This window comes from Lissotriton helveticus, chromosome 1_1, assembly GCF_964261635.1.
Source record: "Lissotriton helveticus chromosome 1_1, aLisHel1.1, whole genome shotgun sequence".
NCBI classification, from domain to species: domain Eukaryota; kingdom Metazoa; phylum Chordata; class Amphibia; order Caudata; family Salamandridae; genus Lissotriton; species Lissotriton helveticus.
Window position 1 is genome coordinate 1,181,047,362 of NC_136057.1, and position 20,474 is coordinate 1,181,067,835.

Sequence of the window (20,474 nt, forward strand, 5' to 3'; positions counted from 1 at the left end):
AACACAAAAGTACCTTTCGTACCAAATCCACCAAGTCACATTTTGCTTCTCATTGGTTAGAGAAACAGCACTCAAACTCACAACTAAGGTTCACTATTCTGGAAATCTTAGATGTAACTACAGATCAAAATCCTCACAATCAGTTAGCTCAGAGGGAAGCGTGGTGGATAAAATACCTTGGGACACTGACCCCGGGAGGTTTAAATGACAGAATGGAATTGTTATGTTTTCTCTGAGTTGACGCTTGTGGAATGCAACATCATTGTTCAGCACAGCATGATTGTACATTTGTCTCCTTAGTGATGAGTGGTCTTTACTATGTCCACCCTGCATTGTTGTCAGTTTTGTAAATGTATCTACAAAAGAGTCAAATCCAAAGAGTTTTGGTGGTCTGGATCATAGCTTTTTATTCACTTAATTGTCAAGTATCTCGGCACTCTGAGTTCACAATTCATTTTTGTTTATGATAGGTGAGTAATAATCAACTTCTTTTTTTAGGTGTTGACTAACATTTTTTTCAACCTCTAATGTTTCAATTTAATTTTTATATTTTTGTTCTATTCTTTTTTATTTTATTAACACATTTCATTTCAGTCATGGACAATTTATACTTATCCTACGAGGTTGGCGCTAGTATGGTTAGATCGTATGAACAGTGGCTTGTCAGTGTAGTACAGTCCGCAATAATTGCTTTCTGATGATAAGATTAGCACGTTATGAAATTAGGGTAAGGTGCATAGGATAAACTGGTTAAGTCACCAGCATTGGGGTACAAGTTAGTCCAGCGGCAGTTACTTCATTTGATGTTCGTAGTTTACACCGGCATTGACCATTACAAGATGGCTGCTGCCCGCAGTCCTCTTTCGTTTTCCAAACGAATAAGTCTAGCGGGTACGGATTAAGGCATTACATGATCGCCGCAGCGGCATTTTCGGTATTGGCGAATGGCAGTTTCCAGCACAGAAAAGAGGCATTAAGGTACAGAGAATTGTTCGTCGTTGCAACCTCACAATTACAGTATTCTACGAAGAGGGTAACAGATTGTGGTAAACGGTTGTTTCACGCTTTTTGCAGTGTTATTAACAACACGACAGAAGACCACCAAGATCGAGTGCTGGGACTTGACTAGTGACAGTGAGAAGAGTATATTAGAAGGTAAAAGAATTTAAGTTTAGAGATTATTTCAGCACACTGACTAGTTGCACGGCATGATTATCTAGTAAGCGCTGTTTCCCATTGTTGACAGAGTTATTTTCAAGCAGGATTTTCTTCTGGGATAGAGATACCTGCCCGACATTTCAAAGTTGGTGTTGACATGCATCTATAGATCAGATGGTGAGTGTTTGATTCTTCACATGTACACTATAAAACCTTTTTTCCAGACGTTATCATACTGTTGTGATGACATATCTCAGACGAGTGGTCAAGTTTGACTAAGCAGTGCTCATTATTTTAGGCTTTTGACAATTCAGGGATTATTTAAGATTTGGCAGTACTCATTCACCGTCCTCAAATTCCCACATTAGCTGTACCGAGCAGTTCCAGACAGCTGCAAACGCGACGTGAGTGTGATAGTTAAATTATTGGTTACACTCATGGAGTGTCACATTGTGGTTACTAGTTCAGCTGTGAGCTTACAGCATGTTGAACGTTTTGGTTTGCACACACTTTGTTTCTCTTTCTGGATACTTAATTTGCACTTGGGTGAGGTCTTTTTTGCATGATGGTTATTTTTAATGCATTCAGCACTGGTGAATAAGCTCGACATTTGACTATGAGTAGGTACATGAGGTGTTTTGACGCTTTGACTATTATAATGTAGTGGAATTAACTGCAAGTGATTTTGATATAAGTATCTTATTGTATGAGAGAATATATATGTAACATGTTGTTCTACATATTGTTTTCTTCCATATTAGAGCCCCTGAAGAAGGGAGTTTATCCCGAAATGCATTGGGCACCAAAAAAGAAGCAGTTGTAAATATGTCTTATGTCACATGCAACAGCGTTTCATATTGACTATCATTTCATGAGCCTTTGTAAATTTTGAAGCATATGGATTATAATGTCATTATTTTGCATGATATTAGCAATCATAATATGAATGTTTTTGTTTCATAATTCCAACATGAATATAAATAGAAAGATGATAACGAGCATATAGTTTTGTTGATTTATTTCAGAAAATATAATGATAACAATGATGAATCAAATTGTTTAAATTCTAGTACGATACTTTACTTAGGCAGTGCACCTGGTATACCAGTGGTTTTCCACTAGCAGATAACAAAAGCGCTGCCATTTTCGCGATTCGGGGGCTTGTCTTTGAGCAGTTGAGTGACGGATTACTTCACGGCTTAAAAACTGCAAAAAAACACGCCCCCGAATCTGCTAAAGACGGGGCCTGAACCGAGTGACGCCCCTCTCCTCCAATGGCCGGCCAGCATTTACGAGGCCAGCCAATGGAGAAGAGGGGCGGGTTCAAGCCCTCATACTGGACAACATTAAATCTTCGGCTCCGCCCGCTGCTTACAGCAGTGCGGACGAGGCCTCGACCTAAAAACGGACTCGTTCTTAAACACTTATTTGTCCAGTAGCAAGAAAATAAATGAAGGACTTTGGTGCATTAAGAAATTTTCAGCAGAGCTTCGTGGGGCAAAAAGGATGTCTGTGAATGCTTGCCCCAAAGGTACATCCCTCTGCCTTTGGCAATCGCATAGGCATCCGACTGGGCAGTCTCCAGACCTGCTTCGTCGCCGTGTGGCACAGCTCACTCTCTCCCTGTTTCTTAGGGAGCATTCTGAAAGCTTCCCTGGGAATGCATTCCGCCTGTTGCTTACCATTGGTTTTGTGATATATAACTGAAATTTTCTATCTTTCTATTTGCCGGCTTTATTTTTTTAGGCTGTCCAGCGTGAGTTCATCCCTCCCAAGGAGTAAAGCCCTTTTACTCTACCACTCCATGTATTCATCTACGACTGCTTCTTTTTGTAAACAGGCCTGTAAATCTTGTTCCTATTTGGTCTCATTTGCTGTGCTCTCAAAGACATTGGTCAAATGTTAGGCTCTGTCTTCTGAGGGAGCTTAATGTTTACTTTTCTTTCTTTGACTTTGAAGTAAGAGGATTTATGTGACAATCTTGCTGGATACTGGGTGCATGAAAAGTGTTTTTTCTGGCACACAACATTTGTATTAACTGTACAAGTATTTCAGAATACACGAGAATTAGGGAAGCACAAATGAAGTACCCGTTTTGTGGTGAAAACAAACACTTTAATATGATCAAAACAAACCAATACCCTAGCTGATGCCCTTTACACACATTGTTTATGCGCTGTATAGTGAGGATGTAGCCTTGTGGCTAGAGCAGTCTCCCTCGAAGCTGGGGAACTGGGTTCGAGTCTCGGCAACGATGCTCAACATCCTGTGATTCTGAGCAAATCACTTAATCTCCCAGTGCCTAACAAAAATGAATGTGCCCTTCTGTAACGAAACTGGTGCAATGTAAAGCGCTCTGATACCCAATGTCTCGGGTCTAGTTTGCGCTATATAGAACTCTTTTTAAAAAAAATAAAAAATAAAACAATTTAAACTGTGTGCCTGCAAATATAATATTCATTTCAATTGAAAATGTGTTGTCTGTAATGACAGTGAAAGTTTCGTTTTATTAGCTGTTTGATATCATGCCAATAAGGCAATACAAACACTACATTTACAATGTAATGACAGTGTGCTACCACACCATGCGTACGCCACTTTACGCCACTCCACTGCAGTCTTCTCTGCACCACTTCACGACACTCCACTTTACACTACTCTGTGCCACTGCACTACTTTACTGTATGCCTCTTTACTCTACACCATTCAACTCTATGCCAATGCAGTCTTTGCCACTGCACTCTACACCACTCCTGTCAAGGCCCCTCTACTCTATTCCACTGCACCATTTCAACAGCACTCTGTGCCACTGCACTCTGTTCTACGCCGCTGTACTCTACACCGCTGTGCTCTACACCGCTGTGCTCTACACCGCTGTGCTCTACACCGCTGTGCTCTACACCGCTGCGCTCTACACCGCTGCGCTCTACACCGCTGCGCTCTACACCGCTGCGCTCTACACCGCTGCGCTCTACACCGCTGCGCTCTACACCGCTTTACTCTACACCGCTTTACTCTACACCGCTTTACTCTACACCGCTGCGCTCTACACCACTTTACTCTACACCGCTGCGCTCTACACCACTTTACTCTACACCGCTGCGCTCTACACCACTTTACTCTACACCGCTGCGCTCTACAACACTTTACTCTACACCGCTGCGCTCTACAACACTTTACTCTACACCGCTGCGCTCTACAACACTTTACTCTACACCGCTGCGCTCTACAACACTTTACTCTACACCGCTGCGCTCTACAACACTTTACTCTACACCGCTGCGCTCTACAACACTTTACTCTACACCGCTGCGCTCTACAACACTTTACTCAACAACACTGAACTCTATGCCACTCTACTCTGCACAACTGAACTCTGTGCCATTGCACTCTGCATCACTCCACTCTGCCACACACTCCGCTCCACTCTACCCCACTGCACTGCCTGCCTCTCCCCATGCCACTTCACTCTGCACCACTGCACTCTATGCCACTGCAATGCACCACTCTGTTCTACGACTCTGCATTGTACGCTACTCTGCACCACTCAATGGCACACTACGCCACTTTACTCAGCACCACTGATCAGATCAGAAAATCTTTATTCAGTTATTTACACAAAACATCATCATAAAAACCAAGTATCTAAAAACCTCTTATCCAGATATATAAAATACAATTTAATCTAGTGCAAAGATTTACAGCAATTCTAGGCATTTTAATCCTCCATACTATTTCTAAATTTTAGGGCTAGTTTTAAAAAGCTTAATTACAAATAAAGTGCATTCGTGTTTTAGCAGCTGTCAATAACAAAGTGCAGGTCTAACCTGGGTAAAATTCAATATTTTAAGAAGAGGCTTAAGATAAATCCTCCGGGGTGTATCATAAAACGAACAAATAAATAAAAAGTGCACCAAGTCCTGCGGAGACACGTGGTCTCAGCCGCAGGACGGTAGCACTTGGCCTTGGTGGCTACCTTTTGGAACTGCTAGCAGTAGATGAAAAAGACCCAAACGGAACCTAATTAACAAAAAGCGGTCAAAGCTTGACATTGGCCAGGACAAATAAGGTTCCATACTAAGTGTAGATTGTAAAACAACATATTTTCGAACACTGCTTTTGCTTAGTTCCACCTCCTCACGCTGTAGGTTCTGCATCAGAGAAAAGGTGTTCTTCACGAACTCTACGTCAGCTATGGTGATAGTCAGGGTTCGAGAAAAGTTCAGGGCGCCCCAATGCGAGGAAGCAGTTTTTCAGATATTTTAACCATGGGATTTTTAACATATTGTCCCATGATAAGGCTTCTCTCAAGAGCTGGTGGTTTAACGGTAACTCCTTATAAAGCCAACATTTCAACTAGCATGTTAAAGGTCGTAGTGCTATGATGTCGCTTAGATAGGGGGAGCCTAGTTCTTCGTGCACTATAAAGTTAGCAGTTCCCCTCGTGACCCCCAACAGCTGTTTCAAGAAATAATTTTAAGCTACCACCAAATCATTAATAGCTGTATACCCCCATAACTCACTTCCATAACAGCCAATCGCCACGCTCTTGGCCTGGTAAATTTTTAACAGCGTGGCAATTGCCCGTTTGCCCATTTTCCTTGCAAAGTTAAAAATGGCCGCATTAGCCCGGGTTATCTCCCCCTTTTTCCTCTGTATGGCGGGTCCCCATTTCAGTTGGTTATCGAACAAGATACCCAGATATGAAAAAGTTTTTGTTGTGGGAATCTTCTCCCCGTTTACATAAAATGAAAACGTCTTATGTCCTTTGCCTACATTCATTACAAAGGATTTTGAATTGTTAATGGCAAGATCCCGGGTTTTCATGGAACTGAAAAAGGTGTCAAGCAACGATTGGAGGCCTTTTGCAGTCCTAGCCAACAAGACGGCATCGTCCGCATAAAGGAGGACCGGTAACCCTTTGCGCCCAACGTAAGGATAATCGGCGCCTGTATTTAAAAGAATGTTCTCTAAGTTATTAATATATAAGTTAAAAAGAAACGGGGCCAGGATACATCCCTGTCTTACACCCCGGTGTACTCCAAATTCTCTGGTTACCTTCAAGGTCCTGGGAATATCGTACATTGGCCCGGGTGTCCTGGTGTAAGTCCGCCAAAAAGTTAACCAGGTTCTGCTCCACCCCCATGTTACCCAGAGCCTCCCATAACTTGGCCCGGTTGACACAATCGAAGGCCGAGGAGAGGTCCATAAAGGCCATATAAATTGTGCCCTGATGTGCCAAAGTATATTTTCCCAGTACCATGTACAGGTTGAGGCACTGTGAGATGGTGGAATGGCCTGGTCTAAAGCCATACTGGATCGGGGAAATTATGTTGTTTTCTTCAGCCCAAGCTGTTAACCTGTTCAAAATTACACCTCCCACTACTTTGACCACCGAGTTGATTAAAGATATTGGCCTGTAGCAGGTCGTGCTATTTCGGTCCCCTTTTTTTAAAAACTGGGACTATCGTGGATACCCCCAAGACTTTGGGCATCCGTGATCTGCGACTACGTTAAGTACAGCAGAAAGAACGGGCGCCCACAGTGATACTCTTGATTTAAAAAGGTCCGGGGGTAAGCCATCAGGCCCAGGTGCTTTATTACTCAATAGGCCCATAATACCCTTCTCCACCTCTCGAATAGAAAATTGCAGAGGGTTGTCGCCTGGATTACCTTTTTTATGTTCTGGCTGTGGCATTTCGCTGTTAAAAATGGAACTAAAGTGGGAAACCCACTCTTCTTCTAATATATGGGTGCCTATTGAGGATTCACCTGGGGTTTCAAACAGAGGTTTATTTATAATTCCCCAAAATGTTGCACTATTTCCAAGTATTATGGGATCTAACTGATTTTCCCAAATGGAAGCTTTCACTTCTGCCTTACGTACAGCCAAAGCCCTTTATAGGTAAGGCGAGCTGCCCTAATACTTAGCGAGTCCCTCGGTCTGGCTTTTAGAGCCGTCTTTAAGTCACGACTTGCCCTCGAGCACGAGTGATCAAACCACTTAGGGTCACTACGAGCCCGACCTGTAGAGGGTATGGTTAACATTGCCCCAACTTTTGAGACAATGCCATCATAAGCTAAGAGAATTTCCTGGGCTGAGCATGCTGGAGAAACACAGGTTAATAGTTCGATATTACAGATATTATTAATCTGTTCGTACAGTTGGGCCGAGTTCACCTTTACCCCCTTTAAGCATCTTTTGCCATCTGTGCATTTTAGAGCCCCACCATCTACCCTTTTTCTTTGCACATTTAAAATATTGCCTCCTAAGTTTATGCAGACTGGGTTGTGGTCGCTAAGTGAGTTCTCAAGAACTTTAAAACCTAATATATGGGTGCTGAGAGCACTAGAAAGAAGTATGTGATCAATATAAGAACCCCCCCATGCTGCCTTTATATGTGGGGACTTCGTGAAGAATATGATCGTCCACCTGGGACATGGCAGTGATTAAATCAAATTCATCCGTAAAATTGTTCAGTAAATTGCCCCGGGGGTATGATCAAAGTGAAAGCCTTCTAGTCTGTTACAACCCATTAAACCGGTTACTGTATTTGCTGGGTTCCCACTGAGATGTACATTAAAGTCCCCTGCAATAACGATCTGGGGTGAAAGTCTCTCTGTTATCCCTAAGGAAACTACCTAATTCAACAATCTTACAATCACCTTTTTTGTTAACAGCATTGTAAAAGTTAATCAAAGTTAATGATTCTTTCCCATTTTTAACCAACAGTATTTGAATGTCGTTGTCACAAAAGGGAAATCTTTGAACAGAACATGTTAATGCTAGGTCAATGTACACCGCTAGACCCCATTTAGCTCTACCACTCCTGGACGGCTCGGCTGGCACAAAGAAACTTTTGTACCCTTCTATGAATACATTGTTTCCTACCAGCCATGTTTCTTGTAGGCAGATTACTGAAAACGATTTTATAAAAGTCACCCAAATCGGGTCAGTGATTTTACCCGCTAGACCAGCAATGTTCCATGAGATTATGTTGTGCCTCCTTGCTGTTGGATCTGTTGGGACCGGGACTTCATCCCCTGTGGCTTTTCCTGGAGGAATCGCAAAGCTTGACTCTGTAATATCCTCTGGAGCTATTTTTGAATCCGGGTTAATAATCCGTTCACTTGTTGGCATTTGCTTTTGTTCACAGGTCTGTGCGGGCAAGGCAGTAGCTGACTCAGCGTAGGTTAGCGGATCGTTAGTTGACATCACGGGTCCTGTAAGCTTCTCGGTTTCATTTATTTCCACAGAGGTGTCATTAGAGGCGACCAGTGGGGCTAAATCATGGGCCAAAACTTCCTGCGGCTTATCCCTATTTTCAACAGTATATCGTAGATCTAGGAGGATATCTGTTGTTAGTGTTGGGGTCTTTTCGTAATGTCAATCTACTCCCTCGAGGCCTTCCTGCTGATGGAAGGCGTCAAATCGATTAAAAGTGGGTACCCTATACTGGGTGTCATAGTAGTCATGGCGACCACTTCCAAAGGTATAGTTTGGGCACGTGATGTCGTTGGCCAATGAGTGGTTGTCGTGATGAGTAAAGTACCTAAGTCTATGTGGGTGCTGTCGATGTATGTTCCTTTGGGCCATGGGGGGGCGGGGGATAGAAATAGCTGAGATCTACTGTTTGGATCCTGCTCTCTAGGTCACCTTCCCTACAGCCGCTAATGTAGTTTACCACCCGACGGTCTTTAAAATTTATTACGATGCAGTCACCTTCATAGTTCTTTTTCCTCTGTCACACCCAGTTTAATTTCCTAACATGTAGGATTTGTCCACTTAAAGAGGGGGGAATGGGCCTATATCTAGTTAGCCAATGACTAACCTTATTTTCTAATTCTAGGTGACCTTCAAACTTTCCTGCGTCTAAAGTGGGTACTCCTATCATCATCACCGTGAAGGGGTGGGATTCCGGGGGTAAGTCAATGCATGGGAACTTACTAACTGGTGCCGGTCTTTTAGGTTGAGCCTGTTGACTGATGCTGTTGTCGTTGTCGATGTTTGAACCCTCGGCTGCCCACTCACTCTCGTCCCCCCCTTCTATAGTTTCTGCGCCGATCTTACTTGGCTGCACACTTCTCATCTGTACTCCCACCTGTTATCACAAGAGAGACCATGGGGGCTCTTTGTGCCCCTTGTCTAATGGTTTTGGTAAATGTGGTTGTTGTTTAGCCAATTTACTTGGGCCTGATGTGGCTACAGGGGTGTTCTTATTAGTTGTAGGGCACATCGGCTTGGCTTTGGTTTTAAGATGGGTCTGAGTTTGGGGGGTTTTGGCGTACTTCGTCAGGATCTCGTTATTTCGCAGATGAACTTCTCCCATCTTTTCTCATTTCTCATCTATCGTGTTTACTCTTTGTAATAGAGGGCGCATAAGAGACTTCATTAAATGTTCTATTTTTTGCATGAGAGTCTCCATACAAGTGTTTTTATTACTTGTCCTATTGATCAGGTTAGTATCAATATCAATAGTCTTGAGGCCTATACTACTCTCAGAGGCTATCAGCTGACTTTGATCGACTGTTTTGGGGGTTTGCCCTACGATGTTAGAGTCTCTCTGTGCTGAACTTAGTTACCCCCTGACCATGCTTGTAGGGGGTCAGGGACAGCCTGCTTTCCCGGGTAACAAAATCAGGTGGAGAGATTTGGCATGATGGAGTTAGCTGCTTATTCTCTATATTAGGGAAGCCTGCAAAAGATTCCATAAGAATAGAGTCTTGAGAATATGTCGTGTGGATAGATGAATTAACGTGCGTGTGCGAGTCCTGGGTTGGCTGAATAGAAAGGGAGATACTTGGGGGTAATGAGAGGCGCCTCTCTGTGCTCTCTATCGCATTGACAACAACCCCTATAGTTTTTGCGAGCATTCTATCAATCGCGGTAAGGCTTGGAAGAGGTGTAGTAACTTGAGGCTTTTTCCTTGAAGTAGAACGGGTTGACATAGGTGTACTTTTGCTCTTACTCATTTTGGTGGTAATATATCTTGGTATAGTTATGAGTAAACCCTTATACAGGATACCACAAAGTTAATATACAGTCAGACCGATTGAATAGGATCAAATAGGGAAACATGTACCAGGTGACATGAGTGTATATACAGAAGAGATATATAGAGAGTCACCTTTGTCGAGATCCCATGGGGCAAAATAGATCCAAGGAGGGTGGCCCAGCCCAGTCTCCTCGAGCCTCTGAGGGCCCGCCCTTTGCCCGGGCTTAACCCGGCTGCGCCCGCGACGCGGGACGTCTAGCCTCCTTTACAAGCGCCAGCTGGCGCGAAATCCTGCGGTGGGCTGGGTCAAGCGCAGGGGATGCTGGTGATTGTGGTCTCCCCCCTCGGCGGCCGTGCACAGATGTCAGAGTGCAGCGGCGGCGGGGGAGACCTGTGGGGGACTGGTAGATGACTGGCCGTGCCCCTCCTGCAGCCTTAGCCTCACGGAGAAATCCAGCGGCGATTCACGGGTCTCGGCGAGAGCAGGGAAAGTCAATGCCCAAAGTGAAATATTGCGAAAGGAGCTCCACTGCACTCTATTGCACCGTTACACATCTATACTCTGCAATACTCTACTCTAATGCACTCTTCCCATGTCCACTCTATGCCACTCCGCTGTACACCACTACTCGACTCGCCTCTATGCCACGCCAATACACGACACTCTATGCCACTCCACAACACTCTACTTCATGCAACTAACTTTTAGCCATGCTAAACAGCAGCTATGCTGGTATAGAGCATGACTGAAACACATTGCCAAAGCCTATAGCTCTTGCATAAGTAAGACATTTTTGGCTTTGCCAATACACACCTTTGGTGAGACGAGCACAAGCTGGATGGCCTGCTTTCGTAATGTCTTTACAACCAACAGCTGCTCTATCTGGTGGTCTTTAACCTTAAAAAACATGAGATAGAAAATACATCATCAAAGGGTAGGTGAAATGTATAATTAATTAAGGATAAAAATAAATAAAAATCACGTTTTGAACCAGCTCCGTCACTGTAGAGAGAAACTATTTCTAGGCGAATGTGGACAATATGCAAATGCTTTGTGCTGTCGCTCAATCAATCGATCAATCAATCGAAGCATTTATATAGCGCACTACTCACCCGGAGGGTCTCAAGGCGCTAGGGGAGGGGGGGTCCACTACTGCTCGAACAGCCAGGTCTTGAGCTGCTTCCTGAAGGCAAGGTGGTCCTGGGTCAGGCGGAGGTGGGTCAGGAGGGAGTTCAAAGTCTTGGCGGCCAGGTAGGAGAAGGATCTTCCTCCTGTGGTGGCTCTTCGGATGCGGGGGACGGAGGCGAGGGCGTGGCCGGTCGATCTAAGCTGGCGTGTGGGGGCGTAGAAGTTGAGGCGGCTGTTGAGGTATCCTGGGCCTTGGTTGTGTAGGGCTTTGTGTGCGTGGGTGAGGAGACGGAAGGTGATTCTCTTGTTGACCGGGAGCCAGTGCAGATCTCTCAGGTGTCCGGAGATGTGGCTGTGTCGGGGGATGTCCAGGATGAGTCGTGCAGAGGCGTTCTGAATCTGCTGGAGTCTCTTCTGGAGTTTGGCGGTGGTTCCGGCGTAGAGGGAGTTGCCGTAGTCCAGACGGCTGGTGACGAGGGCCTGGGTGACCGTCTTCCTGGTCTCGGTGGGGATCCACCGGAAGATCTTACGTAGCATGCGCAGGATGTTGAAGCACGACGAGGAGACGGCGTTGACTTGTCTGGTCATGGAGAGGGAGGAGTCCAGGATGAAGCCCCGGTTGCGTGCGTGATCTGTTGGTTTGGGTGCGCTGCCCAGGGCGGGGGGCCACCAGGAGTCGTCCCAGGTGGAGGGTGAAGATCCCAGGATGAGGACTTCCGTCTTGTCCGAATTCAGTTTCAGGCGGCTGTTCATCATCCACTTGGCTACGTCTGTCATCCCTTCGTGTAGGTTGGCTCTGGCGGTGTCGTTGGTGAGGGAGAGGATCAGCTGGGTGTCATCGGCGTAGGAGATGATGTTGTGTTGGCGTGCGATGGCTGCGAGGGGGCTCATGTAGACGTTGAAGAGGGTTGGGCTGAGCGAGGAGCCTTGGGGAACGCCGCAGATGACTTTGGTGGCTTCTGATCTGAACGGGGGGAGGCGGACTCTCTGTGTCCTTCCGGCGAGGAACGAGATGATCCATTCCAGTGCCTGCTCCTGGATTCCAACGTTGCTGAGGCGCCGCATTAGGGTACGGTGGCAGACAGTGTCGAAGGCCGCGGAGAGGTCTAGGAGGATGAGGGCCGCTGTTTCTCCGTTGTCGAGCAGGGCTCGGATGTCATCGGTGGCTGCGATCAGGGCGGTCTCGGTGCTGTGGTTGGCCTGGAAGCCGGACTGCGAGAGGTTGAGGGATCCGTTCGTCTCGAGCAAGGCGGCCAGCTGCTTGTTGACTGTCTTCTCGATGACTTTTGCAGGAAACGGGAGCAGCGAGATGGGGCGGTAGTTCTTGAGGTCGGTGGGGTCGGCTGATGCCTTCTTTAGTAGAGCGCTGAGTTCGGCGTGCTTCCAGCTCTCTGGGAAGGCAGCGGTGTTGAAGGAGGTGTTGATGATGTCCCGTAGGTGGGGTGCGCTGACCGCGTCGGCCTTGTTGAAGATGTGGTGAGGGCAGGGGTCGGTCGGAGATCCGGAGTGAATGGAGTTCATCGTGCGGATGGTGTCTTCGATGCTGATCGGGGTCCAGGCGCGGAGGGTGGTGGTGGGGGGCGGTGGTTCCGTCGTGGCGTGCGTCGGTTGAGTGCTGAAGCTGTTGTGTATGTCCGCGATCTTGTTGTGGAAGTAGGAGGCTAGGGAGTTGCAGAGGTCTTGCGAAGGGGTGATGTCGTTGTTTCCGGCGTTGGGGTTGGAGAGCTCTTTAACGATGTTGAAGAGTTCCTTGCTGTTGTGTGCGTTGTTGTCCAGTCGTTCCTTGAATGCAGTTTTCTTGGTGGCGTGGATCAGTTGGTGGTGTTTTCGGGTGGCGAGCTTGAGGGCAGTCATGTTGTTCGGTGTTGGGTCTCTGCGCCAGGCTTTCTCGAGTGCTCGGCAGTTCTTCTTGGAGCTTTTGAGTTCGTCGGTGAACCATGGGGCTTTCTTGCTGCCGGGTCTGCTAGGCGGGGTCTTCAGAGGGGCGAGGTCGTCTGCGCAGGTGCTGATCCACTTCGTGAGGTTGGTGGCCGCCTGGCTTGGGTTAGTTGCTCTGGTGGGAGGGTTCATGCTCAGGGAGGTCGCGAGCTGGTCGGCTGTGATCTTGTTCCAGCTTCTGCGTGCAACCTGTTGTTGATGGTGGTGGATCGTGGTCCTTCTGAAGCTGAAGTGGATGCAGCTGTGGTCCGTCCAGTGGAGTCCGGTGGCGTGGCTGAAGGTGATGTCCTTGCTGGATGAGAACACGGGGTCGAGTGTGTGTCCGGCGTAGTGGGTGGGGGTGGTCACCAGCTGCTTGAGACCGAGGTTGGCGAGGTTGGCCAGCAGGGTGGTGGTGTTGCGGTCGTTGTTGTTCTCCAGGTGGAAGTTGAGGTCCCCGAGGAGGATGTAGTCAGCGGAGAGGAGGGCGTGCGGGCTGATGACGTCGGCGATGTCTTCGCTGAATTGTGTGCGTGGTCCTGGGGGTCTGTAGATGAGGGTGCCTCTGAGGGTGGTCTTGGGGTTGATGTGGATCTGGAAGTGCAGGTGTTCGGCGGGTGCGAGGGTGTCGTCGGTGTTGGTCGTGATGCGGATGGTGTTCCTGTGGATGATGGCGATGCCTCCTCCTGTCTGGTTGACGCGGTCCCTCCTGATGATCTTGTAGCCGTCAGGGATGGCGATGGCGATGTCGGGCGCTGAGGAGGCGTTCATCCAGGTTTCCGTGAGGAAGGCGACGTCTGGGGCTGTGGTGTCGAGCAGGTTCCAGAGCTCGACGGCGTGTCTGTGGATGGAGCGGGTGTTGAGCAGGATGCACTTGAGGTGGTTGCTGCTGGTGCTTGGCTTGGTCGGTGCTGGTGTAGTGCAGGTCCGGATGCAGGTGAACTTGCAGGAGTGGCAGCAGAAGGGTCCGTGGGTGCGTCTCAGGGTGGCTCGGTAGCAGCCCGGGATTCGGCCGGCGTTGAGTGCGTAGAGTTCGGTGGCGTCGTAGGTCCGGCGGGTGGGCTGGTGTCTGCGGGAGACAGGGGTCCTGGCACTGGGCGCGGTCCAGGCGCGGACGGGCGCAGACGGGCGCAGACGGGCTTACCTTTGGCGCACCTTCGGCGCTCATTCGGTGCTCCCGCTGCGCGGTCGCTCAGGGGGCGTCATAAGTAGGGGGACGGGAGGGCGGGTCAGCTGGGTTGGCGGGAGCGGGGCGTCCAATGGGCTGGTGGTGGGCGGGGCCGCAGATGGTCAGCGGTGGGAAAAACTGGCGGCCGTGTGGCTCAGCTGAGGCTGGGTCGCTCGGGTGCAGGGAGGGCAGCGGCGGCAGGAGCAGGCGGGCGGGAGTCTCAGCAGGATCGGCAGGAGCAGGTAGCGGCTGGAACAAGGTGGGTGACCCGGCCTACTGAAAGGCGCAGTGATCAAGTGAATGGAGCCAATAGATCGCGTGTTGACCCACTGCCCTTGTTATATGCAGAGGCGAGATGAAGCAAAATGTGAATCATAATTTTAAAAACCATTAAATGAAGCCCACTGACCAAAAGCCTCTCTCTGTGAACATTATATATGAATTAAAAAAAAAAAACAATAGGCGCGGCTGATAAATCTGTCCCAAGGCCCAGACCAAAAAAAAGTGAATACTTCCTCTCAACTCACCTTCTGAAGGGAAAGTAATTGCCTTTTCTTGTGCAGTTAACCTTTGCCTCTGGTGGTGTAGTACTTTCTTGTAAATGCCATATTTTTCACTGAATGCGAACATGAAGTAAAACGTTAGCTGGGGGCCAGCAGTGACGTTTGCTGTTTTTCGGAGGCAGTAAACATCCTAAAGTGAGGAGAGTCGTAAGAAAGATATATGGAGACTTAAGTGTGGAGGGAAATTTAGACTATCAAGGCAGCTACCATGTAGGCAGGGAAGCGGCTCAACCTAAACATCTACCCCAGAGCCTCAGTAGATTAGCGACAGGTGCAGCCTCCCACAGAGGCATTACACTTTCTGAAAAATAATAGGGCACATGTTACTTGCAAAACCTATTGATATTTTATTATTTGCAGTTCTAATGCTTGGCAAATGCATATTTATCTATGATTTCAGTTTATACAAATACAGTCTGGCCGTTATTTGAAAGCACACCTATGTTAAGCCATTTCATTAGTCAGAATGAAGTACACATTCATTGTTTCGGGCACCAGGTATTAAGGCACTTGAGTTTAAATGCATTTTTTTTTTCAAACAAAAAGAAGGTGGAGCACAATATCTCACTTCCTAGCACGCAGTTCACACCATTGCATCACGCTAAATGCAGGTTAATGCAACACTTACTTCAGTAACTTCCTTTAGTTCTTCACCCTTGATGGTGCAGCCGGTGCTGTGTATCTCTAGACACGTCTCGGGATTGTTGTCCTTCTTCAGTAGAGAGCAACGCAACGCAGTGTGCTCCCACCCGCGCCCACATAGCACTGGCTGCACCAACAAGGGTGAAAAACTGAAGACTGTCACTTAAGGAAGCGTTCTCATGCACTGCCTTTAGCATAATCTATTAGAGCGGATTGTGAGGTAATGTGCTCGTACCCTCTTTTTGTTTTGAATTTAATTTGATTTTACACGAGTAAGGCAACTATTGAAACTGAGTGAGGCGAGTCCATGATTATTTGAGACTGTGAAGAGCTCTTTCAAACAGAAAAAGTGAATCTTTCTTGGAAGGGGGTGGAAAGCAACAAGAACTTTGCTGGACTAGCTTTGCCAGTAAGTCCATAATAATAATGATAATAATAATTTCCTTTTTGTAGCCAGTTGTGACCATATTCTGGGAGGAGGATCAAGAGCAGACGGCGGTGGCCATGTCACAGAAAGAAAAAATAATGATCTGTCAGTCTAAAATATGAGGTGAGTGAACACCAAGGACTACTAGAAGTGTTGTTTGTTTATTAAAAAGCTGGGTGCTCATCACTCATATTCACTTATATTCACAGCCGGTTGTTAATATTTTCAGATAGACAGAAAACTGCCTAAGTTGATACAGAGAAGGAAGGGAAGGAAAATGTAAACTATTTCTTTCTCATTTAGATAGCTATCAGCGTTTGAAATTAGTATAAGAGGAGGGACCTGCAAAGCCTCAAATATGTATATGCGTAAAAAGCGGTCCACTAAGTTGAGATGCCCTTGCTGCCAACTAGAATGATCTGACATTTGTGAGCTTGAATTGTAGGAAGGCCAACCCAGCCTTTCACTCTTCCAAGTCAACACACAAATTACAGGCAAGCAAGTTGGTACTTATCGTCCTATGTAACTGCAAAGGATGCTGTCCTTATTGTTAAATGATAACATTCCTTATTGTTCCATAGTGTGTCAAGAATCTGCACAGATTTTGGCCATGCATGACAGAGCATATCCTTCTCCTATTTGTGTTGAATTCTCCTTTCTATGTATTTTCCCTGTAACAGCCTCTACTATTTCCTCTATATATTGCCTAACTTTCTATACCAGGGTCGATAAGCATGCATTTTATATACTACACTTGTTGGTCTTCTCTTTGCAAAAGGGATAAAAAAAGGTTTTGCTCTCAAGAGATTAAGGGGAACTGGAAAGGGAGAAAGATGGGGATATTGTTTTCAGAAGTTGTCTATGATGCGAGCTGCTACTTAGGTTTATTTTCATACCTCAAACCTACCTATGAAGTATCAGCCTTCTACAATAGTGAGTGCAATCTATCCAGATGTGACCATGGTTGGGGTTGGGCTGGCCATTCTGTGACCGAATATACACTGGGAAATGATATCCCCCAGTAGCTTTCACTACCTCAAGCTACAATGAGGAAGTGGTAAGCGGGGCTGTCTTTGAAGGAACACAAGAAAAGTACTAGTGAAACCCACAAATCATATACAATACTAATGAGAAACGGTTGCCCAGGCTTTGGTGGATGTAAACAAAAAAAACGTACACCACGAAGTTGGCAGCTACTGCTTATGGCAAATGACGTCCTGTGCCGTATGTCATTACATAAACTATTATTGGAATCCTACCACCATCACTGATCAAACCATACCACAAGTGTAGGACGTAACTACACAGCCACTCAAAGAGCACCAGCGTGTACCTACATCTGTGCCCAAGTGTCTAGAAGTGTCTCTGTAAGAGGGCTGCTATCATCACTTAATAAATGACTAACATGTTTTTTTTAACTGGGTTTAACAAGGGGGAGAGTTTTCTAGTACAATGTGCATAGAAAAAGAACCAACTTTCCCTTCACCCAGCTCAAAACCTTGTCTCTTCACATGTTGGAAACTCCTGACTCACCTCTTTGCTAGTTATGGTGCTCAAGTACAATTTTAATGTTGATAAAATGCTGTATGACACAGTTTGTACCCATCTTGTTTTCCTGTGATCATTCCTAGTAGACAATCCTCTTAGAGGTGTAGGTCATAACAGAACGTTGGAGAAAATACCCTTTTTTGTTTAGGAACGACAGGTAGTGTCGAATAGAGCAAATGTGAACCTATCACACCTTTCTTGTTGTTATCTAAACTTTTATTCTGTCCACAGACTGTGCTATCAAGATCCTTTTTAGACTTAAGGTATTGGATTACGAGGCATAAGGGAGATGGACATTGCAGCTTGGAAAGGAGCAGAAGCATAGCATGCATTCTTAGATGTATCCTATGTCTTGTTTTTTTTTCCAGGGACAAAGATCAGAATAGGAAACTGTATTAAACCTCTGTTACCCTAGGGATGATCTTCTAAGAAGTGCGGGGCCTAGTGCTGCACTGTGATTTTAATAAAATCCATTTCCTCCTAAGCTCACTTTTTAGAAATGTGATATTTTCTTTCTCAAAAAGTAGGACACGTGTCTTCTTAAACGGAAAACGCCCTGCTCACTCGAAATCCAGGGCATATCTCAGTTGCTTTGTTACCATTAGTTAATTCTAACCCAAGTTTCTTTCTCAGAGACTTTGATTCCTTGCACTGGGACCCATTGGAGATAGATGCAAACGACGCAGCTGTATCAAGCGATCACCAAAAGTAGGGAGTCTTCTTTTTATTGCATCTACATTTCTTAGAATCCATAGTACTTCTCCTAAATTACTTCTAAACGGTGTTTGTACGTTATGTTACAGAGGCCGAGAGTGGCGGATAACTTGTTTGACGCACAAAGTAGACAGATTAAGTGATTTTGGGTAAGTGGGACGGAAAGCTTCAGCTTCATTGGATCCAGTGACTGCTCTTCCAGCCTTGATGGGTGCTACAGGTTCACTCACTACTCTGTCTCCAGTTAGTATTCAGCTGCTGTGTGGAGTCTTCACAGCCCCATTGATGGGGTTCAGCTTGAACGCAGATGATGCACAAGTGCATCCGACTCTCTAGGGGGATATTATGGAAGATGTGAAAACCTGTAAGAGTTTTAAAGGTGGATCAATGCCAGCAAACCATTCCTTAATGTGCTGAAAAACGAATTTCTGACGTAGTTATCCCTACATCCATTGGCAGAATTAAGAACGTTTTCTATGAATCCTAAGTCAGTATTTTAATTTCTTATGTTTTATTCTTTTTAGGTCTCGGCTTAGAGACGCGCGAAGCGCGTTCTCGCCAGAGAACTATAGCAATCGTTTCAGCCCACAAACCTGACAAGAGCTGGCCACGCGCCCAGCATTGTGTATGGGAGAGGGAGCGACACGAGCTGGCCACGCGCGGATTTGGTCGCGTGCACGCTCACGGCGACGGCGTGTCTCACCCCCATCACGACTTGCACAGCCTCTCTGCCGCGCCTGCGCCCTGGGTCACTGAGCGTACGCCAGACTGCGCGGGCACTGTAAGCGCACCACCCTACGAGTCGCACCTGCCTGGTATGACTCGTACACTCACTTCGAATCGTACCATCTCCCAAGTACACTCCCGAGTACGCATCTCACGCGGGATGTGTGAGACTCGGTAGGTTCGTCCCCCGATCGGCGTACGAGGCGCACAGAGGTGTTCAGGCCTCGCGGACAGCGCGTCCCCGCCTTAGGTCTTGCCTGCAAGCTAGGGAGGGCGTGTTTGGAGCCTCTTGTTCTCTGTTTAGAGTTCATGGGCCAACTCCGGTTTAATTTAGAGCGAGGCACCGAACACCTGCGACAAAAGGCGCGCGAAGCCGTCACTTCAGGGACATTGGAGTTGAATGTTTTCAGAGCCAATACTTTCATTTTCTTGATTTTACGACGTCACTGTCCCCTTTCTCGGGCCGAATCACAGCGTTGAAACATTTGACACATATTTGCTGTGCATGGGACAATATTCGGTCAAAAAATGTCCCTTTTTGTTCGGAAATGCTATAAACAGTGTGTATTTTCTCAAAATGAAACAGGAACAGCATTTTGTAGCCTCGCCCACAGTGACAAAGTCGGGAGTGTGAAGATTATGTTCGAATTAAACCACAGTCCATGTAGCCATTGGAAGGTTGAAAAACAGACGGAGTAGTCTTTTTTAACTGCGTTCATAACTTATTAAAGTTATTCCATTGTTGAAATGAATTTGATTTTCACCCCATCTAGTTAGTCAAGGACTGGGTTTTGCTTTTACATTTTTTTCATACAGCATCCTAATTTAATTAAGCTGCCACTTAAACCGTGACTTTTGATTGGCCCGCAGAGTCTGACCATAAGAAGTTTTAATGCACCCCTGACCTCCTACAGGTTGAAGAAAATTCACGATGTATCTTTCTGTGCCTTTGTTATTTCTTTACTGGCCCCAGGACATAGGAACATTTCAGCTCAGTTTCTGAGTGCATAATTAAGACCAAAACAACTCCATGCAAAACACGCATTTACAATGCAATAGGTCTCGCATTTTTGGGAGTTTAAGCTATTGGCATTGTTGGTGACAATGCCTTATATTTGTTTTTAAAACCAAGACATAAAAAAGGCATTGTCATTTACAATGCCAATAGTTCAAACTCTCGCAAATGCAAAACCTATTGCATTGCAAATGTTTGTTTACAATAGTGATCGCAAAAGCGATCACTTTCAGTGCTGTCTGAATGGAGGGAGGCGATAGGAGATCAAAATTAGTAATGCGCTTTTATGTCTTGCCCTCACAGTAAAAGGACACCTACTTACTGTCCCGTAAAGATAATGTCTCTCTCGCATTTTATCCTGTCTGATAGCAATTTGTGACCAGACCACCCCTCAGTGCGGGAGAATAAAGCTGCACAGATCACCCCAAAATGGAGCATTCACAGTGTAGATCGTAACAAGCATGGGGAGCA

General features: G+C 46.3%; 1 protein-coding gene across 4 annotated transcripts in view; it reads left to right on the top strand.

Moving 5' to 3' along the window:
• The window catches only part of TMEM60 (transmembrane protein 60), a 124,458-nt gene that overhangs the window by 61,521 nt on the left and 42,463 nt on the right, over positions 1–20,474 (top strand). For 3 of the 4 annotated variants that reach the window (XM_078679227.1, XM_078679223.1, XM_078679205.1), the window contains one exon: positions 16,027–16,123. The gene's annotated coding sequence lies outside the window, so the exon portion shown is untranslated. Of the gene's footprint in view, positions 1–9,008; positions 9,083–16,026; positions 16,124–20,474 lie in introns of all 4 variants that reach the window. The other variant, XM_078679215.1, reaches the window with a different exon arrangement.